Here is a 19,117-nt window from a genome sequence, read left to right on the forward strand (position 1 = left end):
TGTCACTGGAAAACTTGTGCTGTTGCTTCGGGCACTTGCCATTCACCAACTACTGAGTTTCCTAGGTGTCCAGTCCGCTTTCAGACATGTGCTGCCAGAGCAGTTTTTTCCCATGGTAGCTGGAAATAGCTTGGGCTTTACTTGTCTCTGGCTGTGGAGTTTTTAGCGCCTTGAGTGAGTATCAACATGTTTGGTTTTTGGGTGCTTAATCTGCTTGATTCCATCAACCTGGGCTCAATATTGTTTGAAGAGGATGTGACTAAACAGGGTTTGTGGGTGATGTACTAGGACAGCTGATGGTATGTGAAGTGAATAAGCCAGGTGGAGTTGTTTTGGCACTGGAAGACCTGTTCCAAGCTTTGGGCAGTTGCCATTCACCATCACACTGAGTTCCCTAGGTGTCCCATCCACTATCAGACATATGTGCTGCCAGAGCAGTTGTTTTCCATGGTAGCTGGAAATGACTTGGGCACTGAACTTGTGTCTCTGGCTGTAGAGTTTTCATCGCCTTGACTGTGCATCTGCATTTTTATTTTGTTTGAGTGATGAGCCTGATTTCTTCCATCCACCTTTGCTCAGTGTTGTTTGGACATGAAGTGACCAAACAGGGTTTGTGGGCGATGTGCTAAGAAAGCTGATGGTATGAAGTGAATGAGCCAGGTGGAGTTTTATTGGCACTGGAAGACCTGTGATGCTCCGTTCGGGTTTTGTCATTCACCAACACACTGATTTCCCTATGTTCACCTACACTTTGAGTCATTTGTGCTGCCAGAGTTTTGTTGTTACTGGTAGCTAAACATGGCTTGGGCGCTGAACATGTCTCTGTATGCGGAGTTCTTAGTACCTGGATGAGCATCTACATGTTTGTTTTTTGTGGGTGCTCAACACGCTTGATTTCATCAAGCTGGGGTCAATGGGCATTGAATGAGAATGAACAAACTGGCATTCCATGGAGATCTGCTCAAAATGCTGATGGTATATTAATTTGTGAGTCACGTGGATTCATTTTGTCACTGGAAGGCCTGTGCTGCTCATTTTTAAAGCAGTCTTTTTTCAAACACACTGAGTTAGACAGGTGTCAGATATTCTTGGAGGAATATGTGCTGCCAGAACCAATGTTTTCACTGGTATCTGAACATGGCTTGGGCAATAAACGTGTTTTTGGATGTGGGCTACTTAGTGCTTGGATTGGGCAACTTCTTTTTGTTTTGTGTTGGTGCTCAACATGCTTGATTTCATCATCCTGTACACAATGGGCTTTAGACATAAAGCAACCAGACAGGGTGTCCGGAAGATCTGTTTAAAATGCTGATGGTATGTGAAGTGCAGGAGTCACGTGGAGTTGTTTTGGCACTGGAAGACCTGTGTTGCTCCATTTGGGAGTTGCCATTCACCTACTAACTGAGTTCCCTATGTATCACATACAGTTGGAGGCATAATTGCTACCATTGCGATTGTTTTCACTTGTAGCTGAACATGGCTTGTGCGCTGAACTTGTGTCAGGATATTGTGGTTATAGTTCCTGGAGTGGGCATCTATCTTTGTTTTTTGTTAGTGCTTAGGATGCTTGATTTAATCATCCTGGTCTCAGGGGTATTTGACAAGAAGCGACCAGTTTTCCCTGAGGAACTGCTCAAAATGCTGTTGGTATGTAAATTTCATGAGTCAAGGGGAGTCATTTTGGCACTGGATGACATGTGCTGCTCCTTTCTGGAGTCAACCTTCACCAATACACTGATATCAAAGGTGTGAGATAAACTCTGAAGCTTAGTGCTGCCAGAGCTGTTGTTTTCACTGGTAGCTGAACATGGCTTGGGCACTGAACTTGTCTCTGGATGTGGATTTCTTAATGCTTGGAGTGAACATCTATATGTTTGTTTTGTGTGGGTGTTCAACATGCTTCATTTCATCATTCTGGCCTCAATGGGCAGTGGATGAGAGTCGAACAAAGGGATTCTCTGGAGATCAGTTCAAAATTCTAATGGCATGGGAATTTACGAGTCAAGTGGAGTCGTTTGGGCACTGGAAGAACTATGCTGCTCCTTTCAAGAGTTGCCTTTTACCTACACACTGAGTTCCCAAGGCCTCACATAGACTTGGAGGCATATGTGCTGCAGGAGCTGTTGCTTTCACTGGTAGCTGACCATGACTTAGGCGTTGAACTTGTCTCTGGATGTGGAGTTCTTAGCACCTACAGAGGGCATCTACATCTTTGCTTTGTGTGAGTGCTCAACATGGTTGATTTAATCATCCTGTGCTCAATGGGCACTGGAGAAGATGCGAGCAAACAGGAGTTCCGGAAGATCTGTTAGAAAAGCAAATGGTGGGTCCGGCGGTGTGGCCTAGTCGCTAAAGTCCTCACCTTGAATACCCCGGATCCCATATGGGCGCCGGTTCTAATCCCAGAAGCTCCACTTCCCATCTAGCTCCCTGCTTGTGGCCTGGGAAAGCAGTGTAGGACGGCCCAATGCTTTGGGACCCTGCACCTGCGTGGGAGACCTGGAGGAGTTTCCTAGTTCCCGGCTTCAGGTTGGCGAGCACCGGCTCATTGCAGCTCACTTGGGGAGTGAAACATAAGATGGAAGATCTTCCTCTCTGTCTCTTCTCTTCTATGTATATCTGGCTTTCCAATAATAATAAAATCTTAAAAAAAAAAGATGGTATGTGAAACTCATGAAGCATGTGGAGTCGTTTTGGCACTGGTGAACTGTGCTGCCTGCTTTCGTGAGTTGCCATTAACCTACCAACTAAGTTCCCTAGGTATCTCACACACTTGGAGACATATGGGCTGCCAGAACCGTTGTTTTCACTGATAGCTGAACATGGCTTGGGCGTTGAACCTGTCTCTGGATGTGGAGTTCTTTCAGCCTACAGTGGGCATCTACATCTTTGCTTTGTGTGGGTGCTCAACATGCTTGATTTCTTCATCCTGGGCTCAGTGGCCATTGGATGAGAAGCAACTTTTCAGGATTTGGGGAGATTAGCTCAAACAATGATGGTGTGTGGAGTTCATGAGTCATGTGGAGTGGTTTTGGCACTGGAAGACAAGTGCAGGCCCTATAGGAATTTGCCCTTTACCTACAAACTGAGCTTCCCTATGTATCCGATACACTTGGAGGCTTATGTGCTGCCAGAGCCATTGTGTTCACTGGTAGTTGAACATGGCTTGGGCTTGTAACATGTCTCTGGATATGAATTTCTTAGCGATTGTAGTAGGCATCTACATCTTTGGTTTGTGTGGGTTTTCAACATGTTTGATTTCATCATCCTAGGCTCAATGGTCATTGAATGAGAAACGACTAAGAGGATTCCCGGGAAATCTGCTAGAAAATCTCATGGTATGTGAACTTCATGAGTCAAGTGGAGTCATTCTGGCATTGGAAGACCTGAGCTGCTGCTTTCGTGATTTGCGTTTCACCAACACACTGAGTTCCCTAAGTTTCACATTCAAAAGGAAGCATATGTGCTGCCAGAGCCATTGTTTTCACTGGTAGCTGAACATGGCTTGGGTACTGAACGTGTCTCTGGAAGTGTTGTTCCTAGTGCCTGGAATGGGCATGTACTCTTTATTTACTTGGGTGCTCAACATGCTTTATTTCATCTTCCAGGCCACAATGGCCATTGGATGAGAGTAGGCAAAGTGATTACCGGGAGATCTGCTAGAAAGGCTGATGGTATGTGAAGTTCACGAGGCAAGTGAAGTCGTTTTGGCACTGGAAGACCTTTGCTGCTCCTTTTTGAAGTTGCCATTCACCAACACACAGAGTTCCGTATCTGGAGGCATGTTTGCTGCCAGAGTCGTTGTTTTCACTGGTAGCTGAACATGGCTTGGGCCCTGAACTTGTCTCTTGAAGTGGAGTTCTTTTTGCATGGAGTCGGCATCTACATCTTGTTTTGTGTGAGTGTTCAATATGATGATTTCATCTTCCTGGGTCCTTGGGCTTTGGAAGAAATGCGGCCAAACATGATTTCCAGGAGATCTGCCAGAAAAGCTGACTGTATGTGAATTTAATGAGTCAAGTGGAGTCGTTTTTTCAATGGCAGACCTCTGCTGCCCCTTTCTGGAGCTACCATTCTCCAGCACACTGAGTCCCTAATGTATCAGATACACTTGGAGGCATATGTTCTTACAGGGCTGTTGTTTTCACTGGTAGTTAAACATGGCTTGGGTACTGAACTTGTATCTGGATGTGGAATTCTAGGCACCTTGTGTAGGTATCTACCTCTTTGTTTTATGTGTGTGTGTTCTCAACATGCTTGATTTCATCATGCTGGTTTATATGGGCAATAGAGAAGAAGAGACAAAGCAGGATTCTTGGGAAATCTGCTCAAAATTTTGATGGTGTGTGAAGTTCATGAGTCACGTGGAATTGTTTTGGCACTGTAAGACCTGTGCAGTCACTTTCTGGTATTGTCATTCACCTACACACTGAGTTCCCTAGGTATCACATACACTTGAAAGTTTATGCGATGCAGCAGCTGTTGTTTTCACTGGTAGTTGAACATGGCTTGGGCGCTGAACCTGTGTCTGGATGTGGAGATTGGTGCCTGGAGTGGGCATCTACATCTTTGCTTTGTGTGGGTGCTCAACATGCTTGATTTTATCATCCTGGTCTCAATGGGCATTGGATGAGAAGTGAATCTTGCAGGATTCCTGGGACATGTGCTAGAAAAACATATGACATGTGAAGATCATGACTCACGTGGAATCCTTTTGGCACTGGAAGACAAGTGCTGCTGATTTCGGAAGTTGCCATTCACCTATCAACTGAGTTCTATAGGTATCACATACACTTGCAGACATATGCGCTGCCAGAGCTGTTGTGTTCACTGGTAGCTGAACATGGCTTGGGCGCTCAACTTGTCTCTGAAAGAGGAGATTATTGTCTGGAGTGGGCATCTACATCTTTGTTTTGTGTGGGTGCTCAGCATGCTTGATTTCATCATCCTGGTTTTATGAGCATTAGAAAAGAAGAGACAAAGCAGGATTCCCAGGAGACCTGCTAGAAAAGCTGATGGTAGGTGAATTTCGTGAGTCAAGTGTAGTCGTTTTGGCACTGAAAGAGCTGTGCAGCCCATTTTGGCGATTGCCATTCACCTACACACTAAGTTCCCTAGGTAGCACTTACACTTGAAGGCATGTTTGCTGCCCTAGAGGTTGTTTTCACTGGTACCTGTACATGGCTGGCTCACTGAATTTGTCTCTGGATATGGAGTTCTTAGCACCTGCTGTGTGCATCTGTGTCTTTGTTTTGTGTGGATTCTCAACATGCTTGATTTCATCATGCTGGGTCTTATGGGCATTAGACAAGAAGAAAAAATGCAGGATTCCCGGGAGATCTGCTAGAAGAGCTGATGGTATGTGAAGTTCATGAGTCACGTGTAGTGATTTTGGCACTGAAATACCTGTGCTACCCATTTCTAGGGTTGCCATTCACTAACACACTGAGTTCCCTAGGTATCACATCCACTTGAAAGTTTATGTGCTGCCAGATAGGTTGTTTTCACTGGTAGCTGAACATTGCTTGCTCGCTGAATTTTTCTCTGGATGTGGAGTTTTAGCACCTGGAGTGTGCATCTGCATCTTTGTTTTCTGCGGGTGCTTAACATGCATGATTTCATCATCCTGGTCTCAAGGGAATTAGATGAGAAGCGATCAAACAGGGTACTTGTGAACCTGCTTGAAATGTTGATGGCATGTGAGGTTCATGAATCATGTTGAGTCGTTTTGACACTTGAAGACCTATGCTGCTGCTGTCGGAAGTTGCCATTCACCCACACACTGTGTTTCCTAGGTATCACATACACTTGGAGGCATATGTGCTGCAGTAGCCGTTGTTTTCACTGATAGCTGAACATGACTTAGGCGTTGAACTTGTCTCTGGATGTGGAGTTCTTTTTGCATGGAGTCGGCATCTACATCTTTGTTTTGTGTGGGTGCTCAGCATGCTTGATTTCATCATCCTGGACTCCATGGGCATTGGAAGAGAAGTGACTCTTTCAGGATTCCTGGGTCATGTGTTAGAAAAACATATGACATGTGAAAATCATGAGTCACACAGAGTCCTTTTGGCACTGGAAGACATTTGCTGCTCATTTCGGACGTTGCAATTCACATATGAACAGAGTTCCCAAGGTATCACATACATTTGGAGGCAAATGCGCTGCCAGAGCCGTTGTTTTCACTGCTAGCTGAACATGGCTTGGGAGCTGAACTTGTCTCTGGATTTTTGCATTTAGTCGGCATCTACATCTTTGTTTTGTGTGGGTGCTCAATATGCTTGATTAAATCATCCGGGGCTCAATGGGCATTGGATGAGATGCGACCATCAGGGTTCCTGGGAGATCTGCCAGAAAAGCTGTCAATATGTGAATTTCATGAGTCAAGTGTAGTCGTTTTGGCAAGGGAAGACCTGTAGGGAGTTGCCTTTCTCCAGCACACTGAATCCTTATGTAGCATATACATTTGGAGGCATATGTGCTTCCAGATCCATTGTTTTCACTGGTTGTTGAGCATGGCTTGGGTGCTGAATTTGTATCTGGATGTGGAGATTAGTGCCTGGAGTGGGCATTTCCTATTTGTTTTGTATGTGTCCTCAACATGCTTGATTTCATCATTCCAGGCTCATTGAGATTGGACAAGATTTGACCAAACAGCATTTTTGGTATATGTGTTAGAATCGCTGATGATATGTGAAGTTCATGAGTCAATGGAGTCATTTTGGCACTGGAACGCCTGTGCTGCTTCCTTCAGGAGTTGCCATTCACCTACTCACTGATTTCGCTATGTGTCACATAGACTTGGAGGCATATGTGCTTCCAGAGCTATTGTTTTCACTGGTTGCTGAACATTGCTTGGGTGCTGAACTTGTCTCTGGATGTGGAGTTCTTAGTGTCTGGTGTAGGTATCTACATCCTTGTTTTGTGTTGGTGCTCAACATACTTTATTTCATCATCCTTGTCTTATGGACAATAGAGAAGAAGAGACAAAGCAGGATTCTCAGGAGATCTGCTAGCAAAGCTGATGGAATATGAAGTTCATGAGCCTCGTGGAGTAGTTTGGCACTTGAAAACCTCTGTTGCCCATTGGGGGTTGCCATTCACTTACACACTGAGTTCTTTAGTTATCACATCCATTTGAAATCCCATGTCCTGCCAGAGCAGTTGTTTTTATTGGTAGCTGAACATGGCTTGGGCACTGAAATTCTCTCTGAATGCGGAGTTCTTAGCGCCTTGAGTGAGAATCCACATCCTTGTTTGTGTGCGCTGATCAACATGCTTGATTTCATCATCCTGGCCTCCATTGGCATAGGATGAGGAGGCACAAAACTCGGTTTCCAGGATAGCTGTTGAAAAAGCTGATGGTATGTGAAGTAAATGACCGAAATGGAGTTGTTTGGGCACTGGAAGACCTAGGCTGCTACTTCTGGTCGGTGCGCTTCACCACGGAGTTATCTGCCATGGTGTCACAGGCCCATTCAGCTGTCTCTGGGGTTGAGCAGCTGTTTTCTTTGGTAGGTGAAAATGGCATGGGCACTTAACTTCTCTCTGAATGTGGAGTTCTTAGTGCCTTGCGTGTGAATATAACGCTGATCAACATGCTTCATTTCATTATATTGGCCTCAATGGGCATAGGATAAAGAGGCACAAAACAGGATTTCCGGAATAGCTGTTAATAAAGCTGATGGTATGTGAAGTTAATGACCGAAATGGAGTAGTTTGGGCACTGGAAAACTTTACCTGCTCCTTTGCGTCGATGCTATTCACCACAAACTGAGTTTCCTAGGTGAAACAAGCCCATTCAGCAGTAGGTGGAGCCAGAGCAGTTGTTTTCTATGGTGGCTGAAAATGGCTTGAGCGCTACCCATGAAAACAACTTCTCTGGCAACACTTACTGCTGAATGGGCGTATGACATCTAGGGAATCCATTTTATGGTGAATAGTGTCGACCCAAAAAAGCAGCACAGGTCTTTCAGTGTCAAACTACTTCATTTCAGTCAGTAACTTCATATACCATCAGCTCATTAATGAGTGCTCGTGAAAATTGTGTTTTGTGCCTCCTCGTCCTATGCCAATGGAGGCCAGTAAAATGAAATCAAGCATGTTGATCACCGCACACAAACAAGGATGTAGAATCTCACTCAAGGCGCTAAGAACTTCAGATTCAGAGAGAAGTTCAGCACCCAAGCCATTTTCAGCTACCATGGAAAACAACTGCTCAAGCACCACCTACTGCTGAATGGGCGTGGAACCTAGGGAATTCAGTTTGTGGGGAATAGTATTGACCCAAGGAAGCAGCAAAGATCTTCCAGTGCCCAAACAATTCCATTTGGGTTATTAACTTCACATACCATCAGCTTGTTTAACAACTATCCCGGAAAAACCTGTTTTGTGCCTTCTCATCCTATTCCCATGGAGGCCAGTATAATGAAATCAAGCATGTTGATCACCGCACCCAAACAAGGATGTAGATTCTGACCTAAGAACTCCACAATCTGAGAGACTTACAGCCCCTAAGCCATTTTCAGCTACCATAGAAAATGTCTGCTCTTGCACCACCTACTGCTGAATGGGCCTGTGACACCTAGGGAACTCAGTTTGTGGCAAATATCACCAATCCAAGCAAGCAGCCAAGATCTTCCAGTTGCAAAACTACTGCATTTCCATCATGAACTTCAGATACCATCAGCTTTATTAACAGCTGTCCCAGAAACCCTGTTTTGTGCCTCCTCGTCCTATACCCATTGAGTCCACAGTAATGAAGTCAGGCATGTAGATCACCGCGCACACACAAGGATGTAGATTTTGACTCATGGCGCTAAGAACTCCGCATTCAGAGAGAAGTTCAGTGCCCAAGCCATGTTCAGCTACCAGTGAAAACAACTACAGAAGCATCACCTACTGCTGAATGTGCACGTGAAACCTAGAGAACTCAGTTTGTGATGAATAGCATTGACCCAAGGAAGCAGTAAGATCATCCAGTGCCCAAACTATTCCACTTCAGTCATTAATTACACATACCATCAGCTTTATTAACAGCTTTTCTGGAAACCCTGTTTTGTGTCTCCTCGTCCTATGCCCATTGAGGCCAGGATGATGAAATCAAGCATGTTGATCAGCACACACAAACAAGGATGTAGATTCTCACTCAAGGCGCTAAGAACTCCACATTCAGAGAGAAGTTTAATGCCCAATACATGCTCAGCTACCAATGAACAAAACTGCTCTGGCTCCACCTACTGCTGAATGGGTGTGTGGTACCTAGGAAACTCAGTGTGTATGTGAATAGCACTGAAACAAAGGAGCAGCATAGGTCTTCCAGTGTCCAAACTACTCCATTTCAATCATTAACTTCACATACCACCAGCTTTTTTAACAGCTATCCTGGAAACCGAGTTTGGTGCCTCCTCGTCCTATGCCCATTGAGCACAGGATGATGAAATCAAGCGTGTTGATCACGGCACACAGAAAATGATGCTGATTCTGACTCAAGGTGCTAAGATCTCCACATACAGAGACAAGTTCAGCACACAAAGATGCTCAGCCATCAATGAAAACCTTGGCTCTGGCAGTACATATGCTTTCAAGTGTATGTGTTACCTAGGAATCTCAGTGTGTAAATGAAAGGCAGCTCCTGAATGAGCAGCACAGGTCTTCCAGTGCCAAAACGACTCCTGTGGCTCATAAACTTCTCACACCATCAGCTTATTGAACAGATCTCCCGGGAATCCTGAACAATAGCTTCTCATCCAATGCCCCTTGATCCCAGGATGATGAAGTTAAGCATGTTCAGCACCGACAGAAAATGTGGAAATAGATGCAATCTCCAGGTACTTAGGACTCCACATCCAGATACAAGTTCAACGCTCAAGCCATGTTCATCTACCAGTGAAAAAAATGGCTCTGGCAGCACATTTGCCTCCAAGTGTATATGATACGTAGGGAACTCAGTGCATTGGTGAAAGGCAACTCCAGAAAAGAGCAGCTAATGTATTCCAGTGCTAAACAACTCCACGTGACTGTTGAACTTTACATCACTTCTGCTTTTCCAGCAGATTTATTGGTAACTCTGTTTGGTCACTTCTTCTCCAGGCACATTCAGCCCAGGATGATGAATCAAGCATGTTGAACACCCACACAAAACATAAATATAGATGCCCAGACCCGGCGCTAAGAACTCCACATCCAGAGACAACTTCAGCGCCCAAGACATGTTCAGCTACCAGTGCAAACAACGGCTCTGGCAGCACATATGCCTCCAAGTGTATGTGATACCTAGGGAACACAGTTTGTAGGTGAATTTCAAAATTAACAAAGAGAGTAGCCCAGGTCTTCCACTGCCAAAACGACTCCGTGTAGCATACGAACATCACATATGATCTGCTTTTGGATCAGATCTCCTTGAATCCTTGATTGGTCGCTTTTCGTCTAACGCACATTGAGCCCAGGATAATGAAATCAAGAATGTTGAGCACCAACAGAAAAATCAAATGTTGATGTAGACTTCAGGTGCTAACAACTCCACATCCAGAGACAAGTTCAGGGTCCAAGCCATGTTAAACTACCAGTGAAAACAACGGCTCATTCATCAGATATGCCTCCAAGAGTATGTGGTTCCATGGGACTTAAAATTTTTGGTGCATGGCAAAATGAGTCCACTTGCCTCATGAACTTCACATACCACCAGTTTTTGCATATATCTCTCTGGAATCCTGTTTGTTACCTTCTCTTCTAATGGCAATTGACTGTAGGATGATGAAATCAAGCATGTTGAGCACCCACACAAAACAAAGATGTAGATGACCACTCCAGGCGCAAAGAACTCCACACGCAGAGACAAGTTCAGCACCCAAACCATGTTAAACTACCAGTGAAAACAATGGCTCTAGCATTACACAGGCCTTCAAGACTATGTGACTCCATGGGAAATCAAATTTTAGGTAATGGCAAATTCCTAAAGGAGCAGCACAGGTCTTCCATCGAAAAACGACTCCACGCTGCTCATGAATTTCACAGACCATCAGCTTTTTTAGCAGATCTCCCTGAAAAGATGTCTCATTGATTCTTGTCCAATGCATAGAGAGCCCAGGATGATTAAATCAAGCATGTTGAGCACCAACAGAAAATTTAGAACTTGATGCAGTCTTCAGGTGCTAAGAACTCTACATCCAGAGATAAGTTCAGCGCCCAAGCCATGTTCAACCACCAGTGAAAACAATGGCTCTGATTGCACATATGCCTTAAAGTGTATGTGAAACTTAGGGAACTCATTTTTTAGGTGAATGGTAAATTTCCAAATGAGCAACACAGGTCTTCCAGTGCAAAACACCTCCACCTGATTCATGAACTTCACATACCATCAGCTTTTACAGCAGATCTCTCAGAAACGCTGTTTGGTCGCTTCTCATTCAATGTGATAGAGCCCATGGTGATGAAATCAAGCACGTTCAGCACAAACACAAAATAATGAAGTAGATTCTCACTGCCGACGCTAAGAACTCCGCATCCAGAGACAACTTCAGCGCCCAAGCCATGTTCAGAAACCGGTGAAAACAACAGCTCTGGCAGCACATATGCCTCCAAGTGTATTTGATACCTAGGGAACTAAGTGTGCAGCTGAATGGGAACTCCCGAAGGGGCAGCACAGGTCTTCCTGTGCCAAAATGACTCCACTAGACTCAGGAATTTCACAAATTATGTATCACCTTTGGAGCTGATCTCCTGGACACGCAGTTTGGTGGCTTTTTCCAATGTCCATTAAACTCAAGATGATGAAATCAAGCCTGTTGAGCACCCACACAAAACAAAGATGTGGATGTCCACTCCAGGCAATAAGAACTTCACATCCAGAGAAAAGTTCACCACCAAAGCCACGTTCAGCTACCAGTGAAAACACACACTCTGGTAGCACATATGCTTCTAAGTGTATGTGATACTAATTGAACTTAGTGTGTAGGTGAATGGCAACTCCCGTAAGGAACAGCACAATCCTTTCAGTGCCAAAACAACTTCACGTCATTCATGAACTTCACATACCATCAGCATTTCTAGCAGATCTCCCAGGAATGCTATTTTGTCACTCCTTAGCAATGCCCATTGAGCCCAGGATGCTGAAATCAAGCATGTTGAGCACCCATACAAAACAAAGATGTAGAGCGCCTCTCCAGTCACTAAGAACTCAACATCCAGAGACAAGTTCTGCACCAAATACATGTTCAGCTACCAGTGAAAACAACGGCTCTGGCAGCACATATGCCTCTATGTGTGTGTGATACCAAGGGAACTAAGTGTGCAGGTGAATGGCAACTCCCAAAAGGGCAGCATAGGTCTTCCAGAACCAAAACGACTCCACTTGACTCATGAACTTCACATACCATCAACGTTCCTAGCAGATCTCCCAGTAACGCTATTTAGTTGCTTCTTGTCCAATGCCCATTGAGTCCAGGATGATGAAATCAAGCATGTTGAGGACCCACAGAAAGCAAAGATGTGGATGCCAACTCCAGGCGCTACAAACACCACATCCAGAGAAAAGTTCCGCACCCAAGCCATGTTCAACTACCAATGAAAACAATGAGTCTGGCAGCACATATGCTTCCAAGTGTATGTGATACCTTGGGAACCAAGTGTGTTGGTGAATGGCTACTACCAAAAGGGGCAGAACAGATCTTCCAGTGCCAAAATGATTTCACTTGACTCCTGGATGGCACAAATCATCCTCACCTTTAGAGCAGATCTCCTGGACACGCTCTTTATTTGCTTCTCTTCCAAAGTAGATTAAGCCCAGGATGATGAAATTGAGCATGTTGAGCATTCGCACAAAACAAAGATGTAAATGTGCAATCCAGGCGCTAAGAACTCCACATCCAGAGAAAAGTCAGCGAACAAGCCATGTTCAAAAACCAGTGAAAACAGTGGCTCTGACAGCAATATGACTACAAGTGTTTGTGATATCTCGTGAACTAAGTGTAGGTGAATTGCAACTCCCAAAAGGAGCAGCACAGGTCTTCCAGTACCAAAACGATTCCACTTGACTCATGAACTTCACATGCCATCAAAGTTTCTAAAAGATCTCCCAGAAACCCTCTTTGATTGCTTTTTGTCCAATGTCCATTGAGCCCAAGATGATGAAATCAAGAATGTTAAGCAACCACACAAAACAAAGATGTAAATGCCCATTCCAGGTGCTAAGAACTCCAAATGCAGAGACAAGTTGAGCTCCCAAGCCATGTTCATCTACGAGTGTAAACAACGGCTCTGGCAGCATTTATGCTTCTGACTCTATCTGATACCAAAAGTTACTCAGTGAGTTGGTGAATATCAAACCTCAAAACGACTCCACTTGACTCATGGACTGCACAAACCATCCGCTTTTCGAGCAGATCTCATGGAAAACCTGTTTGGTTGCTTCTCATCCAATGCCCATTGAGCCCAGGATGATGAAATCAAGCATGTCGATTACCCACACAAAACAAAGATGCATATGCCCACCCCAGGCGCTAAGAACTCCACATCGAGAGACAAGTTAGGCGAAGCAAGCCATGTTCAGCTCCGAGTGAAAACAACAGCTCTGGCAGCACCTATGCCTCCTAGTTTATGTAAGACCTAGGGAAATCAGTGTGTTGGTGGATGGCAACTCCCAAAAGGAGCATTTCAGGTCTTTCAGTGCCAAAACGACTCCACTTGACTCAGGAACTTCACATACCGTCAGATTTTAAGCAAGGTCTCCCGGGAAACACTGTTTCATCTTTCTTGTCCTATGATCTTTGAGCCCAGTGTGATGAAATCAAGCATATTTAGCATCCACACAAACCAAAGATGTATATGTCCGTTCCAGGCGCTAACAACTCCATATCCAGGATGGGTTAAGCGCCCAAGTCATGTTCTGCTACCAGTGAAAACAATGGCACTGGCAGCACATATGCCTCCAAACGTATGTGATAAATAGGGAACATAGTGTGTTGGAATGGCAACTCCAGAAAGTGGCAGCACAGGTCTTCCAGTGTCAAAACGACTCCACTTGACTCATGAACTTCACATACCATCAGGTTTTTTTAATTATATTTAAATTTTGTTTCACTTACAGGAAGAGAAGACCTATTTCCACAGCGTAGTTAATAGTCTGAAGACCTGTTAATATGCCCTTGTTTTAAAAACCAGGTTCTTTTTTTATTAATTACGTTGCATGATATGACACATTTGTATATGCACTGAGATTCCCCCATCCCTTCCCAAACCCTCCCACCTCGGTGGATTGCTCCACCTTGTTGCATTATCACAGTTCAAATTCAGTTGAGATTCTTTCATTAAAGGTATTTACCAAGCATAAAGTCCAGCATCTTATTGTCCTGGTAAGTTCAATGGTTTCTTGGTGAGACCATCTCTGTTCTGAAGGAAAAGCCTGAAGAGTCTCATCCCAATCAATTAAAAGCCCCAAAATAATATTTACAACAATTTGCAACATTATGGTATTAATTGATATGGTATTGATCAACCAATGTTTTAATAGGAAAATGCAGGTTCTCAACCACAACCTGTGAAGTCTTCATAGACATTTCAATGTTGCTTTATATTCAACCCTGTTCTATACACCTTAAAATGGCTATAGATTGCCATTCAGCTGTCTCGTGTCCATATTCAAGTTCATGTTTAGCTGTTTATAGAGTTGAAGCATGATTTTGCTGAACTTTGTTATTTTTTGCGTGGTCTGAAGTGGTTTATAGCTCTAACAAGATATGTGTTAAGAGTTTAGGTGCAGAACAATGTTTTGAGGGTGTGCAGAGAAATCTTCAATACCCTAGTGAGGAGGAGTATCTAATATTTGTGTCCCACCTAGTGAGGTATGAGTAATTCCACGCTGGCCATTTCCTGTCTCATTCTAAACTTTCCTTGTTGTTTATCTATTCTAGGGTTTTTTGGTTTGTAAGTTTGTATGTTGCTTTGCTTGTTTTGAGGGGTTTCCGGAGCAATCACGAAGGTCATTGAGGGAGGGTGCATATCCAGAGCAGGAATTAGACCAGGACCAGAGAAAGCTCCCCACCCTGGTCTCGAAGGAAGTTTATTATTCATCTGTTTCTGCGGACTGCTCAGGGCTCCTGGTTCAGCACCGAAGCCAAGTTCAGCCACCAGTGAATATAACAGATTAGGCAGCACATATGCCTCCAAGTGTAGGTGATACGCAGGGAACTCAGTGGGTTGGTGAAATGTAACTCTCGAAAAGGGCAGCACAGGTCTTCAAGTGCCAATACGACTCCACTTGACTCATGAACTTCACATACCATCAGCGTTTCTAGCAGATCTCCCAGGAATCCTGAAATGTCACTTCTTATCCAAATTCCATTGACCCCAGAAGGATGAAATCAAGCATGTTGAGCACCCACACAAAACAAAGATGTAGAAGCCCACTCCAGGTGCTAAGAACTCCACATCCAGACACAAGTTCAGGGCCCAAGCCATGTTCAGCTACCAGTGAAAACAATGGATCTGGCAGCACATATGCCTCCAAGTCTATGTGATATCCAGGGACTCAGTGTGTTGGTGAATGGCAACTCCCTAAAAGAGCAGCAAGGGTCTTCCACTGCAAAAATTACTCCATGTGATGCATAAACTTCTCATACCATCAGGTTTACCAGCAGATCTTCCAGAAACCTGTTTAGTTGCTTCTCGTCCAATGCCCATTGAGCCCAGGGTGATGAAATCAAGTATGTTGAGCACCCACACAAAACAAAGATGCAGATGCCCACTCCAGACTCTAAGAACTCCACATCCAGAGACATGTTCAGCGCCCAAGTCATGGTCAGCTAACAGTGAAAGCAACGGCTCTGGCAGCACATATGCCTCCAAGTGTATGTGATAACTATGGAACTCAGTGTGTTGGTGAAAACCCAATTCCTAAAGGAGCATCACAGATCTTCCAGTGCCAAAACGACTTCACTTGACACATGAACTTCACATACCATCAGCTTTTCAAGCAGATCTCCCAGGAAACCCTGTGTCATCGCTTCTTATCTAATGTTCATGCAACAAAGGAAGATTAAATCAAGCTGTGGAGCACCCACACAAAACAAGGATGCAGATGCCCACTGCAGAAGCTAAGAACTCCACATCCAGGGGCAAACTCAGCGGACACACCATATTCAGCTACCAGTGAAACCAATGGCTCTGGCAGCAAAATGCCTACAAGTGTATGTGATACATAGAGAACTCAGTTTCTAAGGGATTGGCAAATTCCTCCAGGAGGAGCATAGGTCTTCCTGTGCCAAAATGACTCCACTTGACTCAGGAACTACACATACCGTTATCTTTTCAAGCAGATCTCACAGGAATGCTGTTTGGTCGCTTCTTGTCCAATGCCCATTAAGCCCAGTGTGATGAAATCAAGTTTGTGAGAACCTATAAAGATAAACAAGTAGATGCCCAGTACAGGCGATAAGGAATTCAGTTCCACAGACAAGTTAAGTGCCCAAGCCATGTTCAGCTACCAGAGAAAACAACGGCTCTGGCAGCATATTTTCCTCCAAGTGTATGTGATATCTAGTGACCTCAGTGTGTTTTTGAAAGGCAACTTCCGAGAGGAGCAGCACAGGTCTTCCAGGGCCAAAATGACTCCATGTGACTCATGAACTTCACCTACCATCAGGTTTTTGGGCAGATCTCCAGGGAACACTGTTTGGTAGCTTCTTGTCCATGCACATTGAGCTCAGGATGATGAAATCAAGCATTTTGAGCACCCACACAAATCAAAGATGTAGATGCCCTCTCAGGAGCTAAGAACTCCACTATCAGAGACAATTTCAGTGTCCAAGCAATGATTACTTCCCAGTGAACACAACGATTCTGGCAGCACATATGTCACCAAGTGTATGTGATACCTAGGGAGCTTAATGTGTTGGTGAATGGCAACTCCAGAAAGTGGCAGCACAGGTCTTCAGTGCCAAAATGACTCCACTTGACTGATGAACTTTACATAGCATCAACGTTCCTAGCATATCTCATAGGAAACCTGTTAGTGGCCTCTCATCCAATGCCCATTGTGACCAGGATGATGAAATCAAGCATGTTGAGCACCTAGAGAAAATAAAGACGTATAGGCCTATTCCAGGTACTTAGGACTCCACATTCAGAAACAAGTTCGGCACCCAAGGCAAGTTCAGCTACTAGTGAAAACAACGGCTCTGGCAGCACATATGCCTCCAAGTGTATGTGATACCTAGGGAACTCAGTGTATTGGTGAAAGGCAACTCCCGAAAGGAGCAGCACAGGTCTTCCAGAGTCAAAACGACTGGTTGTGACTCATGAACTTCACATACCATCAGCTTTACAAGCAGATCTTGTGGAAATCCTGTTTTCTCGATTCTCGTCTAATGCCCATGGAGCCCAGGAAGATGAAATCAAGCATGTTGTTCACAGACACAAGACAAAGAAATAGATGTCCAATCCTGGCGGTAAGATACACACATGCAGAGACAAGTTCAGCGAACCAAGCCATGTTCAGCTACCAGTGAAGACAACGGCTCAGGCAACACATATGCCTCCAATTGTTTGTGATTCCTAGGGAACATAGTGTGTTAATGAAAGGCAACTCTAAAAAGTGGCAGCATAGGTCTTCCAGTGCCAAAACGATTTCACTTGACTCATGAAATTCACATACCATCAAAGTTCCTAGCAGATATCCTATGAACCCTGTTTGGTGGCTTCTCATTACTATGCCAATTAATTCCATAATGATGTAAATTTTTGCTGATTGTATATTGGAAGGGTCTCCCTAAGAATCCATTGAGCTAGGACAGGCAGTAAGATGCTGGACTCTATGTTTGGTATATGCTTGCAGTGAGGAATCTCAACTGAGCTTGAACTGTGGTTATGAAACAAGGTGGAGTAATCCAACATGGGGGGAGGGTGTGGGGAGGAGTGGGGGTATCCCAGTACCTATGAAACTGTGTCACAAAATACAATGTAATTAAATAAAAAAAAGAGTAAATAGATATTCCTTTTTGAGCTATAGGAGAGAACATTTCAGTGCGAATTACTAGAATCCCTAGTATCTACATGTTTAGTCTAGATTTTTGACAAAATAAAAGTTTTACTTGTTAAAAAAAAAGAACTCCACATCCAGAGATAAGTTCAGGGCCCAAGCCATGTACAGCTGCCAGTGAAAAAAAGGACTTTTGCAGCAAATATGCCTTCAAATGTATATGATACCAAGGTTACTTAGGGTGTTGGTGAATTGCGACTCGTGATAGGAGCAACATAGTCCTCCTGTGCCAAAACGACTCCACGTGACTGATGAACTTCACCTACCATCAGCATTTCGAGCAGATCTCCTGGGAACCCCGTGTCATCGCTTCTTGTCGGTGCCCATTAAGCCCAAGATGATGAAATCAAGCATGTTGAGCTCCCACACAAAACAAAGATGTAGATGCCCAGTCCAGGCACTCAGAACTCCACATCAAGACACACGTTCTGCACCAAGGCCAGTTCACTTAATGTGTTGGTGAGCATCAACTCCAGAAATTGGCAACACAGGTCTTCTAGTGCCAAAATTACTCCACCTGAATCTTGAACTTCACATACCGTAAGCCATTTGAACACATCTTCTGGAAACCTGAATAGTCGATTCTCGTCCAATACCCATTGAACCCAGGATTTTGAAATCAAGCATGTTGAACATCCACACAAAACAACGATGTCGATGCCCACTTCGGGTGGTAGGAACTCCACATCAGAGACAAGTTCAGCGCCTAAGCAATGTTCAGCTACCAGTGAAAACAATGACTCTGGCAGCCCATATGCCTCCAAGTGTATGTGATACCTAGGGAACCCAGTTTGCAGGTGAATGGCAGCCCACAAAATGTTCAGCACAGGTCTTCCAGTGCCAAAACGATGTGACGTGATTCATGAACATCACATACTGGCAGCGTTTTGAGCAGATCTCCCAGAAAACCTGTTTGGTCACTCCTTGTCCAATGCTCAATGAGACCAGGATAATGAAATCAAGCATGTTGAGTACTCACACAAATGAATAATGTACATTCCCAATCTTGGAGCCAAGAATGCCACATACAGAGTCAAGTTCAGCGCCCAAGCCAATTTTAGCTACCAGTGAAAACCATGGCTC

Source organism: Ochotona princeps, chromosome 2 (assembly GCF_030435755.1).
Source record: "Ochotona princeps isolate mOchPri1 chromosome 2, mOchPri1.hap1, whole genome shotgun sequence".
Taxonomy (NCBI): Eukaryota; Metazoa; Chordata; class Mammalia; order Lagomorpha; family Ochotonidae; genus Ochotona; species Ochotona princeps.